Source organism: Pseudochaenichthys georgianus, chromosome 7, assembly GCF_902827115.2.
Source record: "Pseudochaenichthys georgianus chromosome 7, fPseGeo1.2, whole genome shotgun sequence".
In the NCBI taxonomy this organism is placed as follows: Eukaryota; Metazoa; Chordata; class Actinopteri; order Perciformes; family Channichthyidae; genus Pseudochaenichthys; species Pseudochaenichthys georgianus.
Window position 1 is genome coordinate 3,887,766 of NC_047509.1, and position 12,711 is coordinate 3,900,476.

Here is a 12,711-nt window from a genome sequence, read left to right on the forward strand (position 1 = left end):
CATGGCAGCTGCAGGCAAGTGTTTTAGATATTTGGATATATTTTCATGTCTTTATTGATTATTTCATGTAAACCTGAGGGGTGGGGAGATAAATAACTAGAGAAGACATTTCTGATTATATTTGACAATTACTTGTTTTGCATTCTTAACACCTTTTATATTGTTTGAAAGGTATACTTGCTTAAAAACAACTAAATGAAGTTCAGCTGAAAGCTAAATATTTCACTCTGAATTGTTTGAAGTAGAAGTCAAAATGTATATTGATGCGCCATATTACAGTTAAATGTAAGTTATAGCCTAAATTAATGTCTGTGTCTCTGCAGGGCTGAGCGCTGTCTCCTCACATGCTGAACGTCAGTACCATTTTGTTGCTGAAGCAAAGAGCATGTCTGAAGCACAGAGATACTGCAGAGAGAAACACACAGACCTGGCCACTGTAGACAGCATGGAGGTCGTGAAGCTCCTGAACGACATGGCAGGCCAACACAACCAAGTGAGGTCACTCTTCTCTGTCTTTCGATTCAAATGAGTTACATTTCTTTTAGAGTTAAATTTAAAAAGGAGTGATTATCACAGAAAGCTAAACCTGTTTTAAAGTCCTATGGGAATAGAGTTGAAAATGTTTTAAGCCAAAGCTATAGCATGAAACCCTGTAATAAAGTGGAAGAGGTTCAGAGTAACAAGGCTGTGAAGGAATGTTGACTTGAGGGGATTCCCTTTAGATCACCACGTACCAAGGCTGGTCTCATAAAGGCAAACCTTCTCTTTATTAAACATACACATGTTCTCAAGCAGCAGCTTTAAAAGCTTCAACAGGATGTAATCATTATAACAATGTCTTGCTTTCAGTCAGCCTTGATAGGGCTGCACGATGACCGGGACACCTGGAGGTGGTCGATGTCAGACCCAAGCTTCTACGGACCGGGGGAGACGGAGTTCAGACCATGGGAGACTGGAGAACCAAGCAACTGGCACGATGAACAATGCACATCTTTAGATTCTTATGGAACATGGTTTGATTATGATTGTAATAACCTCCTCCAGGCGATCTGCTTTGATGTCACAGGTAAGAATATAAACTTAAAATTAATATTACACATTTAAAATCATATTTTAAGCTTCTGAAATACGATGCATTGATCTTTATCTAACTAGCGGTTCCCAACCTTTTTTCTTTGTGACTTTTTTTCTTTTGTTAGCAGTTCCACTAAAGACATTTCCCTTTTCACTCAAATTCTCACATGGTTTCATTTAAATGATAACGTAAAAGGAAATTATGTATATATACACATTTTTGCAAACTTTTTTTAGGTACGTTTTACATCTTATACATCTGTGCTAAACAGAATAAGAACAATATAGAATCAATATAATTTGAATGAAGCTTTAACACAGTATCTTCTCATCGTTGTACTTCTGCTTTTACTCAAATATCTGAATATTCCACATACAAAAAAAAAAAGTACACATTTGTGGGATTTAAATGTAATATTTTATATTATAAAGGCATCAATACCACCAGAGATGTGGCATTGATGTCAGGCTGTATGTCGTGGTGCCTCTACTCAGCTTCTCTGGGGTCCATTTTCAGGGCCGAATGCAGCATTTGTTCTCATTGAGAGATACATGAACTGGACTGAGGCCCAGAGCTACTGCAGAGAACACCACACAGACCTGGCCAGTGTGAGAAACCCGGCGGAGAGCCAGCAGATTGTTGATCTGTTACCTGCATATGATTGGTTTTGGATGGGCCTTTACAGAGACTCCTGGAAGTGGTCCGATGGAAGCAACTCCTCCTTCAAGTACTGGGCAGCAAATGAACCTGACCTCAGTGCTTCCGAGGTTTGTGTGGCTGCAGCTTTCGACAACTCTGGAAAATGGGAGTACTTGGACTGTGGCCTGGAGAAACCATTCATCTGCTACGGACGTGAGTAACATTCACAGCTACGTCAAAGCAAGTGATGATATTGAGTCTGCTGAAAAAGAAGACACCATAAACGTTGTGACTGATGAAGTTTGTTTGTGTTTCTAGCTGTTGTGCCTGTTTCAATGCAAGTGATAAAGGTGAGGGTGCAGAAACCAAACGGTGTGGATCTGAACGACCCCGCTTTTCTGGCTGCGATGTTGGTGGAGGTAAATCATGTTTTCTACTTTGATGCAAAAACATCACCAGAAAGGAAAGTCACATGACATGAGAACAAGAGACGAAAGAGGTAGGAAACACATACATAACTATTAAAGAATAATTAATTCAACCAAAGTGAACGTAAATTAATTTCAATACGAATGAAATGGACCAAGATGACCATGAATGAAATTCTATATCCATTATACTTTCAATACTTTGGCCACAAATAACAGGACCCAAGCATTTAGTAAGAAGACGTGTAAATATGTGCAGAAGTAAAGAGCAGAAACTTAGCCACATGCCACCAAATGCATTAGGAACATGTACAAATACTATTCCATAACCTGAGGTCAGCCTTCACACTGGAAGACATAAGGGGAACAGCTACCATTTCAGATGAGTGAGCTAAAGAGAGATCATCTGTTTTTACTGGAACGATAATGAGTTTTTGTGTCTCAGGCGAAAAAGAACCTAAGGGCCCAGGGATTGGACGACAACGTCCAAGTGGCCTGGAGGAAGCAGCCGGATGGACAAGTCTTCCAGAAGGAGGAGGAGGAGAAGAGGGATGAGCTCTAAAGCTGAATTGCTGTGTGTGATTTTTATCAGAGAAAAGTGCATTTCTTTCCTTAAAGTCCTCGTGTTACAGAATTCAGCTGCAACAATGATCTGAATAATCTATCAGTAGTGAGATAAGATAAGGGTTGTAATGTTTTCTATATGGTTTTGAAGTTAATATGTTTGGGGTGTAAATGTTCATGTATCTGCTTGACCTGCGAAAAACTGGATTTATTTTCCTATTTTGTGACTTTTTATATGTTTCTTTCAGATAAAATATAATAAGACATTTTAAAATAATATTAGATTTAATAGAGGGCAATTCCAGGAAATCCTATTATCAATTAACATGATGACCTCTAATGCATCTTTAAAGTCATTTCATACAACAATTTAATTCTTCATTTGAAACTTATATTTCATCCTAAAAATGTGTTGAGCAATTACTCACTGTTATTAATATCTTCAATTGAGTTAAACATTGTGTTTATTGCTCCTTTTCTTTAGGGATGCAAACTTTAAGATATGTTCCTAAAATTGGCGAATCAGCTTCCAGAATATGAAGATGTAATGCTTTTCTCTGTGCTATGTGGTCATAAACTGAATCTCTTCGGGGTTTAATTCCCTCTGGCTGTGGGATATATAACCGGCATTTTACTCTTTTGTGTGACATTTGATAGATTAGATATTATTAGATTATAAATTAAGATATTAAATAAAATTGATTACCTTTAACTTTTAAACAAATTACATATCCGTTTTCGTTGCATGTATGTAATGTGAGGATGTCTTCAAATAATTAAAATAGAAAATAATTAATTGTATTATTTTCATCCTTATTAAGGATATAAACTTGAAGCAAATGTCCTTAAATTATCTATAACTGTTTTACGTTACCCTTCTGGCAACAAAGCTGAATATTCGCTGGTTCCAGTTTCTTAACTATTATTATAAGATGTGATGTTGTTTTTTGTCATGTATCATCATGAAAGTAATATTCTGTTTTAAAAAGATAATCACGATGCAGAATAAACTATATCCAATAAAGAGATTATTTATTTGAATTATTTATTCAATGATTTCTCACATCTTGGATTATTGGTTATTGGCCAGAATGGTAATTTCCCTGATTTTAGACACTTTTTAGCCAACTGACTCTCAATGTAAATATATAGATATTTGTTCTCCTTTATTCAAGAAAATATATATTTACATCAAACATTATATACACACAACACCTTGACATCAGGGGTACCTAGGTACAGACACAGTAAACAAAAAAGTAAAAAGTGAACATATATACTGTATAAACTTAGTACATTTACTTTAGCCTGTCGCTTAGGGGCCGGAGATGAGACTTCATGTTTGGGTTTTGGGCCGTCACAATTGGGTGTTATTCACTGTGTGTGCCATAGGGTGTCGCTGTACGATTCCCTATGGCACAGGTATTTAAGGTTTGTTTTGTCACCTGATTGAGGTGTTTTACTCATTTCATGCAGTATTTTGACAGTGTTGTGGATCTCCAAGGAGAACAGATGTATTGTCAGGTTTAGCCTCGGAGTTGATCGATTGTTGAGCTGCTTCAGCCTTACTAACGATATGCAAACACAGAGTGATTTGAATGTTTTATCTGAAATCTGTAAGCAACTAACATCAGAATCAGAAACGGGTTTATTGCAGGTTCACATGTACAAGGAATTTGACTTGATGTCATAAAATATAAAACAAAACAATTAAAAAAACTACACAGATAGCGAACTATATTAAGAACACTGTAAAACAATATGGATAGATAGCAATAAACTAAAGCAGTAATTTACAGCGAAATAGAATGCAGTGAATTATAGAATATAAAATACGAATTATGTGCAGTAAGCAATATTTGAACATAGTGTGCATTCATGTAATGCGTCTAGAGTCTGCGTTATGACTGAGGTAAAGTGTCAGTGGGGGGCCGGGCCTTGTTTAAGAGGCCGGTAGGGAAGGGGAAGAAACTGTTCAGGTGGCGAGAGGTTTTGGTCCCGATGGAACGCAGCCTCCTGTCAGAGGGGAGGGGGGTGAACAGTTTGTGTCCAGGGTGGGAGGGGTCGGCACTATCTTCCCTGCCCGCCTCAGGGTTCTGGAGGCGGGCAGGTCGTGGAGGGATGGCAGATTGCAGCCGATCACCTTCTCTGCAGAGAGGATGACACGCTGCAGCCTGCCCTTATCCTTGGCTGTGGCTGCAGCGTACCAGATGGTGATGGACTCGATGATGGAGGTGTAGAAGTTCACCATCATTGTCTTTGGCAGGTTGCATTTCTTCAGCTGCCTCAGAAACAACATCCTCTGCTGGGCTTTTTTGTTGAGGGAGCAGATGTTCTGCTCCCATTTGAATTCCTGGGCGATGATGGTGCCCAGGAAGCGGAAAGACTCCACAGCAGTTACTGGGGAGTCACACAGAGTGATGGGGGCGGGTGGGGCTGCGTTCTTCCTAAAGTCCACAACCATCTCCACTGTCTTGAGAGCATTGAGCTCTAGGTGGTTTGTCCCTGCACCAGGTCACCAGATGGTCCCAGACTCGTCCCCACCAGAGATGAGTCCGATGAGCATGGTGTCGTCTGCGAATTTCAGGACCTTGACAGACTGGTGACTGGAGGTGCAGCTGTTGGTGTACAGGGAGAAGAGCAGAGGGGAAAGAACGCAGCCTTGAGGGGAACCAGTGCTGATGGTCCGGGGGTCAGAGACGTGTTTCCCCAGCCTCACGTGCTGCTTCCTGTCAGACAGTCTGTGATCCACCTGCAGTTGGAGTAGTGCACGTGCAGCTGAGGCTTGTCCTGCAGCAGCGCCGGGATGATGGTGTTGAAGGCAGAGCTGAAGTCCACAAACAGGATCCTGGCATAGTTTCCTGCTGTGTCCAGGTGCTGGAGGAGGAAGTGAAGGGCCATGTTGACAGCGTCGTCCACATACCTGTTGGCTCTGTAGGTGAACTGCAGGGGGTCCAGGAGGGGGTCTGTGATGGATTTTAGGTGTGATAGGACAAGGCGCTCAAAGGACTTGATAACCACAGAGGTCAGGGCGATGGGTCTGTAGTCGTTTAATCCTGAGATCCTGTTTTCTTGGGAACCGGGATGATGGTGGACTGCTCATTCTCATGCCATTATTTATTAAACTAGACCTGGACTAAAAAAACATAAAGAACAATGAAGCAAATACTATTTTTTCTTATAATTTCTATTTCTCAATCTTGAATATCAAGCCATGCCAGAGACATGGATCTAGAGATGGAAAAGTTAGTCTGCCTTTCGTTCCACCACTCTTGTCCGAACTCAAATACAGTGGAGGAAATAATTATTTCATCCCTTGCCGATTTTGTAAGTTTAACCACTTACAAAGAAATTAACAGTTTATCATTTAATGGTAGGTTTATTTTACTAACAAGAGACAGAATATAAAAAGGATATCCATAAATGTACATCATATAAGAGATATCAATTAATTTGCATTAAGTTGTGGAAAATAAGTTGGACACACAATAAAGGAAATGTTCAAATTCGGCTCTGATCGTAACGACATCGGGCCGTTCGTGAGGGCATCTTAAGCCTTCGTATGACCGCCGGTGGAGTTTCTCAGGATCCGGCAGCAACTTCGTGAGCGGTGGCAAAATCTTTGGCATGCCAAAAAAATTCCAAAATACCTTACGAAGGTTCATTTTCGTGTTGAATTAGTGTGTCCATTTTGCCCTTCGTAAGGCCATCGTGAGGGCATCTTGTCAAATCGTGTCGTTTCCTTCGTGTGATCATCGGTGCCATCGGGCATTTTCGCCTCACGAAGACAATACGAAGGAAACAAGAAGCTGCCCGATTGTCTTAGGAAGGCAACACGACTACGTGAAGCCCTCGCAATGCCGTCGTGTAGTCATCGTATTATAGTACAATGACATCGAGATGGGACCACGGTATCGGCGAAGACAGCCGAATTTGAGTAGCTCAAGCGTTTCCCATGTGTCATGGTAACGTGGACGTATAAAAGGCCAGCCTCAGAGCATCTTCGTCAGTCAGCCCTGAGCAACTCTACAGAGCAGAGGCATGTGTAACTCCCAAAGCTTCAATCACAATTAATCACAAATGCTCAATCGAAGTCAGTAGCTGTAAGGGCCTAGCCAGCCTGTTGATGTTTTTGTTATTGTTCCTGTTTTCATTGTGGTTTCTCTCATTTCAGTCTCAGCTTTCCTGCCCTTGATTGAACTCCACCTGCTTCCCATCCCTAATTAGCCTCACCTGTGCCCCATTATCATCTCTCCCTCTGCCTACTTAGTCTGCATTCACTTTCCCTTCAGTGCCAGTTCGTCTTAGTTATTCCAAGCATTCCAGCAGTATTTTTCATAGTATCTGATTCCACGTGTACCTGACCCAGCTTCGTGTCCTGACCCGGTCTCTGTCTACTCCTCGTCTGTTTTGTTAGCCTTATTGACTGATCTCCCGTGTACCGAACCTTGGCTATAAAGACCTTTTTTGCATCCTAAGCCTCTGTCTCTGAGTCGTGCTATTGAGTCCTCCACTTGTGTTCATTCAGTCGTTACAGTACGAACTGGCCAGAACCATGGACTCAGCCGACTCTGAGATTTTGCGGACCGCTATTCAATTCCAGGGGGCTCGTCTTAACCTGCAAGATGAACAACTTACCGCTGTCTGCCAGGGAGTAAGAGAATTGTCAGAGCGTCATTAGGGTTTACAGTCCTCCATCGGCCAGGTTCTCCAGCTGGCAAAATCAGATCCAGCAGCTGGTGGCACATCTCGATCCACTACGCTCTGCTACTCCGGTGCTCCAGGAATCTGCCCATGCCCTCATTCGCCGATGTCATCGCACCTGGAGCTGGGCCCGACAGATGTTACTACGGAGTTCAGCCCGTTATAAAAAGATGGCCGATCGCCGACGTATCTCTGCTCCTGCCTACCAACCTGGACAAAGTGTGTGGCTCTCTACTCGAGACTTGTCCCTTCGAGTGGAGTCTCGCAAACTGGCTCCTCGTTTTGTGGGTCCCTTCCCGGTATCCAAGGTCATCAATCCTGTGGCAGTGCGGCTTCGACTACCTCGATCCTGGAGGGCCTACCCTACATTTCATGTGTCACGCATCAAACCGGTTAAAGTGAGTACACTTGTGTTCATTCAGTCGTTACAGTAGCAGTGATGATACCTGTTAAGCAGGTGAAACAGGAGCATGACCAATGAGGGCACGAGATAAGTTTGTGCCCAGGTGGAAGGCTGACAGGCAGGTAGGCCATCCAGTTACTTTAGCCGGGCCGGCTCAGATGATTGGTCGTGCTTTTTACAGCGCAACAGCTTCCACAGATGACATTTGTTTATCTATTTATTGTCAAAGCATTTCATATATTCATTGCTATCGGGATGTTAAGAGCATTCCATGGAATATAACAAACAAAAAAATCTGAAATAAATTACATACCCCACCTTTAACTTCCTGTTTTATTTAGATGCTTTTATTTTGAAGGCGAGTTTACGCTGTTGACAGGAAATTGTTGTTGCTACGGAAACAACATGACGAAGATAAGTAATATCTTCTAAATATAAAGATGGAGATAGTAAAGAATAACGTGTATGTTTAAATGTTAGCACCCCCCGAAGAGGCACAAGCTCTTACATTGAGTCTGGTTACATTCTAAATCATCAGTAAAGTCTACCATCTTTTCGTGTGTGGCCTTCTGTAGGCATCATACTTGCTTCAGCTGTTGCTTGTTGGCTGTTGACCAAGTTCGGGGCCATCTTCGTGCGAAATTCACAATTCCATATTCGTGTGACCATCTGGTGTTAATTTCGGGACGCCAGCCTTAAGAATGTACTCCTAATATCAACTTGTTACTTGTATAAAAGACACCTGTTCACAGAATCAATCAATCAGATTCCACCCTCTCCACCATGGCAAGACCAAATAGCTATCTAAGGACCGCAGGGACAAGATTGTAGACCTGCACAAGGCTGGGATTGGCTACAAGACCATCAGAAAGCAGCTTGGAGAGAAGGAGACAACTGTTGGTGTGATTATTCGTGAATAGAAGAAAGACTCGGGCGTCTCTTTTTAATTGAGCCGTCCCTTATAGATACTATCTCTTTACGTTAGTGATGGGAATTCCGGCTCTTTTTAGTGAGTCATTTTACCACAGTTTACCACGGAGCCTCAGTTTCGCCGCTGCAAGGCTGGCGCTCGCAGTTCACGCACGTGCTCCACTAGTAGTCACAACGCTCCTGACGCTAGCGAGCTAAACAGATCTTCAAACAAAACCCTTTTTATTTCTGTATTGGAGAACTGAGAAACGGCTCTGGTGTCCTTCCTGCCCTGCCCTGCTGTGTCTTGTGTTTGAGATTAGTTTTGCATGCATATCATACCATCCCTACAGTGTTAAACTCTAACCAAAAGTAAAGCTGTTTTACTGTAAAACATCTTTATAGTAAAGTACTGTTAACAGTTCATTGTGAATACAAAATGAATTATTACAGGGTGATACAAATGATATCATAACATATAGACTTAAGGAGCCAGTATTGATTACCTTTCATTTTGATACGTTGAGTACCTGTTCCTGATTATAATCACAATATGCATGTTTACCTTTAATGTAGTATTTTGACAGTGTTGATCTCATCCGAAGAGAACATGCGTATTGTTCCAGGTTAACCTCCGGGTTGTTTCATTGTGCTGCTTTGACCTTGCTCACTTTATGCAAACAGAGTGATTTGAATGTTAAATCAAAGCAAAATCAGCATACCCAAATTAACACTCAGATTTGATTTCAACACTTTGTGTCAATGGGTCCACACCACATAGTGTACATTTAACTATGTTTGCAGAGTAGGTACTTTAACCCCCAATGTGTTGTAATTTTTAACTCTATTTGGAGATCAAATTAAAATGATATTTGTTCTTCTCAACACAAGATAGTTGTTAACCACTGTCACTCCCATATTTACACTATAATGGGTAAACAGAGGTGGGAAGTAACTAAGTACATTTGCTCAAGTACTGTACTTAAGATATAATACCAACTTTTATAACACTTTAATGCGTCAATAATTATAATCAAAACATATAATATATATATTTCTGAAATGGGCCAATCTGCAAATGAGTACTTTTACTTTTGGTACTTTAAGTATTTTCTGATGCCAATACTTTGCTACTTTTACTTGAGCAGTGGCGAGCCGTCAGGGCCCTCTAAGCCAGTGTTTCTAAAACTGTTTCATACCAAGGACCACTTAACCAATAAAAAAACACTCGCGGACCACCTAACTCCACAAATATAAAAAACACATCGTTTTTCTAGAACAGATTACAAATCGCCTGAAAATGGTACAAACAAGTGGCAACATGTGTGACGAAGGTGTTGTGCTGGGCTATATCATGCAATCGAAGGTGAAACGTAACCTTACTCCATTATGGAGATATTCCCGCGAGAGTGCGGAAAACTTAAATGTATTTATTTATTTAAAATGTGAAATTGTACCAATATACTCACGGACCACCAGGGGGCGCTCACCAGTGGTCCGCGGACCACACTTTGTGTAGAGAATTTGCCCCAACTCAACACTAGATTTCTAGCAGGGCACAGTATTGGTCAAATTGTGAAGTACCCATTGCTTCCAACAAACTTTTTTTGCTACCTAAACTTAACCTGTTCCACATCTTTGAAGACATCCTGGGCTCGTCCGGGATTTGAACCCGGGACCTCTCGCACCCGAAGCGAGAATCATACCCCTAGACCAGGGATCACCAACTACATTTGTCCAAGGGCCAAAATGTATCCAATAGACACAATCGCGGGCCAGTGATTTTTATATAGTCCACTAATGCTAGTGAAGCACGCTCAGGTACTGCGGACCTTTAATTTAGTATCTGAAACGATGTAATAACTTTTCAAACTTGTTCCAGTCACTTGCCCCATGCATTCAGCAGCAGCAGACCATTCACTTTGATTTGATCGTTATGAAATGTCATCATTTCGACAATAAAGAAATGCTACATAAACGTTATCTTGCACATGTTATCCAACCATCTCCGTTTCTAACTTTCAATATATTTTAAAAGAGATCTCTCTCTCATCTGCGTGCGGGGGCGGGGCCTCACAGACACGCTGCATCTCTCTCTCGCTCACAGACACGCTGCAGCGCCGTGCAGTGTGCACACAGTTCTGCCGGCAATGAATATTACATTTTTTGAGGAAACTTTTCCACCAATAACTCCAATAAGTATTCCAAAATGTATTCACTTCAGGATTATGAAAGTAACTGTAATCAGATTACTCGTTTTTGAAATGTAACGCCAGCTGAATACAGTTAGCCTACTTGATTTTTATATTCTGCGTAACGCCGTTACATGTATTCCGTTACAACCAGTCTAGGTTACAACCCAACCCTGCTTCTAGGCTACTGTCCCGCAGCTCCTGCCTCTCTGTTGGACTCCGTCGCAGCGGGGCTACTGCTGCGCGGAGTGCACAAAGCAGACTCTTCACAACCAGAGCCATTTAATAGAAGAGTTACGACATCTCCGTTCACTCCAATGGACCACTTTTTTACAGCAATGGCGGATCGTGGAGCCTCTCAATCGTTCCCCGGAAGTTAGCGCCAAGGCTGGCAGAGCTGTGGAGTTGCAGCATAATACACCGTTCGTGACGGACTTTTAAAGGTAAGAAGAAGTTTAAAGATTTATATTGCGGATATTATCAGTACATCTGATTCAAATGAACATGTGTATTAAAGGATGTCAGTGGATTATCCCTAAATTAGTAGATTTAGGGAACGTTTACAGATAACAGATTAAGCTAGCATACCGAAGCAAGTTAGCAACACACGTTGAACAGCCTTTTAATTGTAAATTCCGTTCTCTTAATGTCATTTCGTCCAACATGTTGAATTAGAGAAGAGGGGCTTCTAAACGGGATTGTATGCGGGGGTGGAGGGAGTTAAATATTAGATAAATATAACTTTGGTGCGTGTAAGAGTGAGTGTTTTTAGCAGAGCCATATTGTGTCCTTGTGATTCTGTTGATTATTACCTGTCTGTATAATGTTGCAGCCCAGCTGATTCTGGATTGGTGGCAAAGGGAGAGGGACTTAAGTGAGAGTGAAAACACAAGGTAAGTTTAATACTACTGTTTTATATAAGTAAACACGTTATCTCCCCAAGGCATTTCCCATCCAATAGGTGTGCTGTGTGTGTATAACCCTTTCTCCTGTCTGTTACTCCCTCTTTCAGCACAAGAACCAGAGGGGGGTTCAATGGAGCCTGAATACCTGCACTGAGACCCTCACCCTGCACCCTGAGTCTCAACTCTCAGTGTTTTTCAAGCCTTTCCCTGTTTTTTTGTATTAAACAAAACATTAAGCTCTCCCAATGGTCTGGTTTTCGTTTTGTGAAAAAGTGCAAATGCAGTGTTTGTATATAAGTACATCACATATTTTGTTGCTGTTGGTCGTGAAATTGCTCCTGCTGACTTGAGTCAGCCATTTTTCCTCCGTTCTGTGTCAGTGGGGAAGCCGTACATTCGTACTCCTTTCTCTGAGCGATTTGAGCATCCCCAGGCAGCACAGCAAACCATGGTGGCGACTAGGAGGCAGCACAGCAAACCAGGACAACACGGAGGAAAAGGCACCGACAAAATGCATGATATGCTATTCAATGTTTATTGAATTCCATGTATTTGCAATGGATGTTCCTAAAACAACACATTTAACATCATCATCATCATCATCATCATCATCATGCTGCTGCTGCTGCTGCTGCTGCTAGTCCTTTGATAGTCACCTGTCGGTCTCCTGTCCTTTCTGAAAGCCATAAAGACGACATTAGTCATTTAGATAACTTGTCCTCAGTTACCATGGGATTACTGAAACTACCATGAATTTAAGAAAATGGTAGAAATGAATCCAATCTGAATTTTAAAGCATTACTTTAGATCCCCTCCCTCTAAATGTATCAATAAACATTAGAAAGTGATGCTCCTGACTACCATACAAGTTTAAGAAGATAATATTGGTTTG

The 12,711-nt window shown here is 41.5% G+C and overlaps 1 long non-coding RNA gene across 1 annotated transcript; it reads left to right on the plus strand.

Annotated features, from left to right (window-relative positions):
- The first annotated feature begins 11,612 nt into the window (after positions 1-11,612).
- Positions 11,613-12,060, plus strand: LOC139434076 (uncharacterized). Its single transcript, XR_011643487.1, has 2 exons — positions 11,613-11,807; positions 11,927-12,060. It is a non-coding gene; the product is annotated as an uncharacterized lncRNA (long non-coding RNA).
- The last annotated feature ends 651 nt before the right edge of the window (positions 12,061-12,711 follow it).